Source organism: Puma concolor, chromosome B1 (genome assembly GCF_028749965.1).
Source record: "Puma concolor isolate L17-30 chromosome B1, mPumCon1.1.hap2, whole genome shotgun sequence".
NCBI lineage: Eukaryota > Metazoa > Chordata > Mammalia > Carnivora > Felidae > Puma > Puma concolor.
The window spans coordinates 31077693-31084868 of NC_141670.1; the positions used below are offsets into that span (position 1 = coordinate 31077693).

Genomic DNA, 7176 nt, shown 5'->3' on the forward strand with positions numbered 1-7176 from the left:
CAACATCATGAAGGCAATATACGAAAGACCCACAGCTAATGTTATCCTCAATGGGGAAAAACAGAACTTTTCCCCTAAAGTCAGGAACAAGATAAGGATTCTACTTCTCACCATTGCTATTTAGCATAGTACTGGAAGTCTTTGCCTCAGCAATCTGACAACAAAACTAAATAAAAGGCCTCCAAATAGGCAAGGAAGAAGTCAAAATTTCACTCTGAGAAGACATGATACTCTATGTAGAAAACCCAAAAGACTCCACCAAAAAATTGCTAGAACTGATACATTAATTCAGCAACATCACAGGATATAAAATCAATGTACAAAAATCTGTTGCATTTCTACACACTAACAGTGAAGCAACAGAAAGAAATCAAGGAATCAATCCCATTTACAATTGCATCAAAACCCATAAGATACCTAGGAATAAACCTAAGCAAAGAGGTGAAAGATCTGTACTCTGGGGGTGCCTGGGTGGCTCAGTGGTTAGGTATCGGATTCTTGATTTCAACTCAGGTCATGACCACAGGGTCATGGGATCGAGTCCTGCATCAGGTTGAGCACAGAGCCTGCTTGAGATCCTCTCTTTCCGTCTTCCTCTGCCCCTCCCCTGTGCTGTGCATTCATGCTTTCTCTCTCTCACTCTCAAAAAAAAAGAAAAAGAAAAAAAGAAAAAAAAAAGATCTGTACTCTGAAACACTTATGAAAGAAATTGAAGAAGACACAAAGAAATAGAAAAATATTCCATGTTCATGGATTAGAAGAACACTGTTAAAATGTCTGTACTACCAGAAGCAATCTACACACTCAAATCCCTATCAAAATAACACCCATGTTCTTCACAGAGCAGAACAAACAATTCTAAAATTTATATAGAACCAGGAAAGACCCCAAATAGCCAAAGTAATGTTGAAAAAGAAAACCAAATTTGAAGAAATCACAGTTCCAGACTTCAAACTGTATTACAAAGATGTAATCACTAAGACAGTATGGTACTGGCACAAAAACAGACACACAGATCAATGGAACAGAATAGAGAACCCAGAAATAGACCTCCAACTAAATGGTCAATTAATCTTCAACAAAGCAGGAAAGAATATCCAATGGATAAAAGACAGTCACTTTAACAAATGGTGTTGGGAAAACTGGACAGTGACATGTAGAAGAATGAAACTAGACTACTTTTGTACACCACACACAAAAATAAATTCAAAATGGATGAAAAACCTAAATGTGAAACAGGAAACTATCAAAATCCTAGAGGAGAAAAATAAGCAGCAACCTCTTTGACCTCAGCTGTAGCAACTGCTTACTAGACATGTCTCCGGAGGCAAAAGAAACAAAAGCAAAAATGAACTATTGGGACTTCATCAAGATAAAAGCTTCTGCACAGCAAAGGAAACAATCAACAAAACTAAAAGGTAACTGATGGAATTGGAGAAGATACCTGCAAATGACATATTAAAGGGCTAGTATCCAAATTTGATAAAGAACTTATCAAACTCAACACCCAGAAAATTAATAATCCAGTTAAGAAATGGGCAGAAGACACGAAAGACACTTCTCCAAAGAAGACACACAAATGACTAACAGACACATGAAAAAATGCTCAACATCACGCATCATCAAGGAAATACAAACCAAAACCACAATGAGATACCAGCTCACACCTGTCAGAATGGCTAAAAATTAACAATTCAGGGAACAACAAGTGTTGGCAAGGATAAGAGAAAATAGAACTTCTCCTCTCACGCTGTTGGTGGGAATGCAAGCTGGTGCAGCCACTCTGGAAAACAGTATGGAGTTTCATCAAAACTTTTAAAGTAGAACTACCCTACAATACAGCAATTGCACTATTAGATATTTACCCAAAGGATAAAAAATACTGATTCGAAGAGGCACATGCATGCCCCATGTTTATAGCAGCACTATCAACAATAGCCAAAGTATGGAAAGAGCCCAAATGTCCATCACTGATGAATGGATACAGAAGATGTCATACATAAATACAATGGAATATTATTCCGTCATCAAAAAGAATGACATCTTGCCATTTGCGACGTGGATGGAAGTAGAATGTATTCTGCTAAGCAAAATGAGTCAGTTGAGAAAGACGAATACCGTATGATTTCACTTACATGTGGAATTTAAGAAAAAAAACACAGATGGGTGGTTCAGTCTGTTAAGCATTTGACTTTGGCTCAGGTTATGATGTCATGGTTTGTGAGTTTGACCTCTGCATTGGGCTCTGTGCTGTCAGCCTGGAGCCTGCTTTGGATCCTCTGTCTCCCTCTCTCTCTACCCCTTCCCATGCTTGTGCTCGTTCTCTCTCTCAAAAATAAACACTTTTTAAAAAGATAGCATATCTTTAAAAAAAAAAAAGGAAAGAAAGAAAACAGAAGAACATAGTGGAAGGGAGGCAAAATAAAATAAGATAAAAACAGAGAGGGAGGCAAACCACAAAAGACTCTTTTTTTAAGTTTATTTTTTTACTTTGAAAGAATGTGAGTGGGGGAGGGGCAGAGAGAGAGGAAGAGAGAGAGAGAATCCAAAGCATCTCCACACTGTCAGTGCAGAGCTCGATGTAGGGCTTGAACCCAGGAACTGTAAGATTATGACCCGAGACGAGATCAAGACTCAGATATTTAACCAACTGAACCACCCAGGTGCCCCAAATTACAAGAGACTCTTAAAGACAGAGAACAAATTGACGGTTGATGGAGGTGACGTGGGTGATGGGCATTAAGGAGGGCACTTGTTAGGATATATTATATGTAAGTGAGGAATCACTAAATTCTACTCCTGAAACCAATATTACACTGTATGTTAACTAATTTGAATTTAGATAAAAATTTGGAAGAAAAAAAATAAAGAAATGAAGAGATAGTTCATGTTTGTGGATAGGAAAACTAAATATTCTCGAGATACCAGTTCTTCCCAAGTTGGTCTGTAGATTCGATGCAATATCAGTGAAAATCCCAGAAAGTTATTTTGTGGATATTGACAAACTGACTGAAGTTTGTATAGAAAGTCAAAAGACCCAGATTAGCCAACACCATATTGAAGGAAAAGAACAAAGTCAGAGGACTGACATTACCCAACTTATCGCAAAACTACAGTAGTCAAGACAGTATGACGTTGGTGAAAGAACAGACAAAAGTATCAGTGAAACGGAAGAGAGAGTCCAGAAATACGCCTGCACAATATAGTCAACAAGGAGCAAATGCAATTCAATACAAAAAGAATTGCCTTTTTAACCAATAGTGCCGAAACGACTGGACATCCATACACAAGAAAATTAATATAGACAAGCCCTTATATCTTTCATAAAAAATTAACTGGAAGTGGGTACATGACCTAAATGTAAAACACAAAACTGTGAAACGCCTAGAATGTAGGAGAAAATCTCGTTGACTTTGGGTCTGATGATGACCTTTTACATACAGCACCAAAAGCATAACCCATTAAAGAAAAAAATGACAAGCTGGACTTCATTAAAATAAAAAAAAAAAAAAACCTGCTCTGCAAAAGACACTATCGGGAGAATGAAGACACAATCTACAGTCTGGGAAAGAACCTTTGTAAAACACACATCTAGTGAAGTACTAGAACCCACAATAGAAAGAATTTTTAAAATGACAATAAAAAAAACAACCTCATTTTAACATGGGCAAAGTATATGAACAGATATCTCACCAAAGAAGAGCCACAGATGTTAAATAAGCATATGAAAAGATTTTCAATATCATATATCATTAGGAAATTTCAAACTGACACAATGAAATACTACCACGCACCTATTAGAATGACTAAACTCCAAGACACTGAGAGCACCAAATGCTGGCAAAGATTTGGAGGAACAAGGACTCTTATTCATTGCTGGTGGAAATGCAAAATGGTATAGCCACTTTGGATGACAGTTTGCTAGTCTCTTACAAAATTAAACATACGATACAATCCGGCAATCACACTACTTGTATTTACTCAAAAGAACTGAGAACTTATGTCACACAAATACCCACACATGTATATTTATAGCCACTCTATTCATAATTGCAAAAATTAGAAGTAACCAAGATGTCCTTCAGTATGTGAATACATAAACTGTGGTACATCCATACAATGCAATGTTCAGTGATTTAAAAAATAAAAAAGGCACTATCAAGCTATAAAAAGACACGGGGGAACCTTAAGTGCACGCTGCTATGTGAAAGAAGCCAGCTGAAAAAGTTGTATGTGCTGTGTGAGTCCAACTGTATTACATTCTGGAAAGGCAGACTGTAAGACAATATACAGATCATTGGCTTCCACAGTTTTAGGGGGAAGAGGGATGAGTAGGTGGAGCACAGGGGATATTTAGGGCAGTGAAGCTATTCTGTATAATACTTCACTGGTAAATGCATGATATTATGCATCTGTCAAAACCCATAGAACCGTACGACACGAAGAAAAAACCCTAATGCAAACAACAGAATTTAGGTAATAGTCATTTATCAATAAGCTTATCCGTTGTAACAAATGTATGTACCACACTAAGGGTAAGATGTTAAGAAAAAGGGAAACTGTATGCACATGAAGGGGGGGTGGGGGGCAGGGAGAGCTGGTGTATGGAACTCTGGACCATCTTTTTGTAAACCTAAAACTGTTTTCAAAAATAAAGTCTATTTAAAAGATAATGATTAATAAATAAGATAGAGTCTATTAAAAACATATCTCCACTTTCCTCAACGTAATTTCCGTATTTTTATTCAAACTACGTTCATCTTTTGCTTCTTGCCCGCCTTCAAATCTCATTCAGCAAAAGGAAGTTCATTCAGCAGCAAAAGGAAGATTTTTTTTTTTTTTAATTTTATTTTGAAGTAATCTCTGCACCCAACGTGGGGCTCGAACTCACAGCCCCAAGATCAAGAGTCAGTCACAGGCTCCTCAGACTGAGCCAGCTAAGCGCCCCAACAAAGATTCTTTTTGATAAAAACAGTCGTCTTCTCTTTAGCTTTAAATACTTCTGCCGTTCCCCACCTCCTTCAGAGAACAATTCTGAACCCTTCACATGAGCCCCCAAGCCCGCCATGGCCTGCTCTCTGTGCTCCCCTCTCAGCTCTTGCCCACAAAACCTACCCAGGGGAAGGGCTGCTGAGCTGCCCGCAGCTTCCCAAGTGCACCCAGTCTCCACTCCACTGCCCTCCCTCCTCCCCCACCCTCTGCTCAGAAGAGACCTACTTCTCCTCTGCTCTCGCCTGAAATATCTTTTCCTCCAGGAAGCCATACCAGTTCGAACCAAAATGGGCCCTGACAACCTTCAAGTTTAGAAACAGACTTTTATGGATTTCTAATCGATACGTCTGATAACTCACCTTATGACATCTTGGTAAGAGCCTCAAAAATGCATCCCAGACTCGATTTCAGCTTTAACGGATGAAAGGAAAACATCTGAGGAAAAAAAAAACAAAAAAACAAAAAACCACCACTCAGCCATATGTGTGTGATCAGCTTTCCAAGTGCAAATGTATCTGGGCTGGATATCAGCCTGGATCCCGGTGAGGACTCCCAGGCTCCGATCCCATGTCATAACCAAAACAAAGTTACAGTGACCCCCGGGAAAGTTGACAGGTCATCACAGCTGTTCTGGTGTGGATTCGGGCAGATTACTCTAGGTGATAGTGACTATTACTATACAAATAGCTCTGGAGTATTAAACAGGCATTAAAAAATAATCCAGCCGCACATAAAGAGTCACTGAGGCCTGGGAGGGTGAAGGGAAGAGTCAAAGCTAAGGTTAAGGTTTAAATTAAGAACACGCTTGGCCCTCAAGAGTTCAAGCAGGAGAAGAGGCAAACATTTTATCAAACACTGGAGGCTAAAGCAGGAAGAAGAGATGGACATACTTTTTCTGAACAAAATTCATTAAAGCGGCCGGCACGTCTGCTGGAGGTGATGATACCTGCATCACCTCTAAGTCGCTGGGCCTGCCTTTGTCAAAAACTTGTAGATGGCAGGCTCAGATGTTAATTCTTTGAAACCCGAGTTGAGAGGCAGAGATCCAGACGAGAAATGGAAACGGGGAAGTGGTAACTGAAGAATGTCAGGCAATGTAGGCAACTAGAGAAGGTGATAATAGTCCTCCTCCTCAGTCTCCCCAGGCATGCAGCATGGCCTGAAGCTCCATCAAGTGCAGGGGGGTGGGGGGTCGTGCTGACCTCATTGTACAAGAGACCATACCCACCTGGCCACTCCTACTGATGCCTGGACACAGTCATCTGTCCCCTGCTTTGGACCCTCCAATACCTTTTCTGTACCCTCTCTGTAGCACTGATTCACTCATTCATTTATTCTTTCATTCATCATTCTTTCAATAATATAGGGACCAGGCACTATAGATACAGTGATAAACAGAACAGACAACATCCTCGATCTCATTAAGCGAACATTCTAGCTAGAGAGATAGACAAAAATAGACAAACAGACACGTACAAAATACTACCAGGGAGTAGTAAGTACTGTGAAGGAAAACAAACCTAGGGTAAGAGAACAGAGGGTGCTGTTTTAGATACAGTGGCTCAGAAAAGCCTCCTAGGAATAATACGACCATATGTTATTTTCATATGGCAATTCTATTTTTAAATTTTGTTGAGAAGCCGCCATGCCATTTCCACAGCAACTGCACACCATTTTACATTGCTGGAGTTTTGAAGGATCATTCTGGCCGCTGAGTAGAAAATAGATCGTAGGGAGGCAGGAATGGAATCAGGGAACCCAGTGAGGGGCCATTACAGTATTGCAGGCAGTCAGTAAAATGTTGACTAGAATGCCTTGCTGGCCAAGGGGCTTAGAAAACTAACGATGGCACCAATCATGTTGCTGCTGGGCTTGGTATTAGACCATCAACAGGACTACAGTGAGCTCTGGGCATGAGTGGCTGATTCAGTTCACACTCTGCTCAGTCAACAGTCTCCATGGGAACACTGCTGAATTGGCTGGAGACTGAGGTATGACTGAAACCACAACAACATCTCACACGCGAATACCCAGCAAAAGAAAGTGGGAAGCAAGGCAGACACCTCCTTTTGGAAACTGATTTGCAAAGGAAGACAGGAAACTAAGAGCCCTGGAAATGCATCACTAGTTACAGATTCGGCTCTTCCTTTTGCCGTTAACTGTAACTTCAAGGCCAGACTAAAG

At 40.0% G+C, this 7176-nt stretch overlaps 1 long non-coding RNA gene across 2 annotated transcripts in view; it reads right to left on the reverse strand.

Moving 5' to 3' along the window:
* LOC147581538 (uncharacterized) overlaps positions 1 to 5428 on the reverse strand; it is a 229043-nt gene extending 223615 nt beyond the window's left edge. For both annotated transcript variants that reach the window (XR_015250011.1, XR_015250012.1), the window contains exon 1: positions 5352 to 5428. This is a non-coding gene — a long non-coding RNA (uncharacterized LOC147581538). The remainder of the gene's footprint in view (positions 1 to 5351) is intronic.
* Positions 5429 to 7176: the final 1748 nt, after the last annotated feature.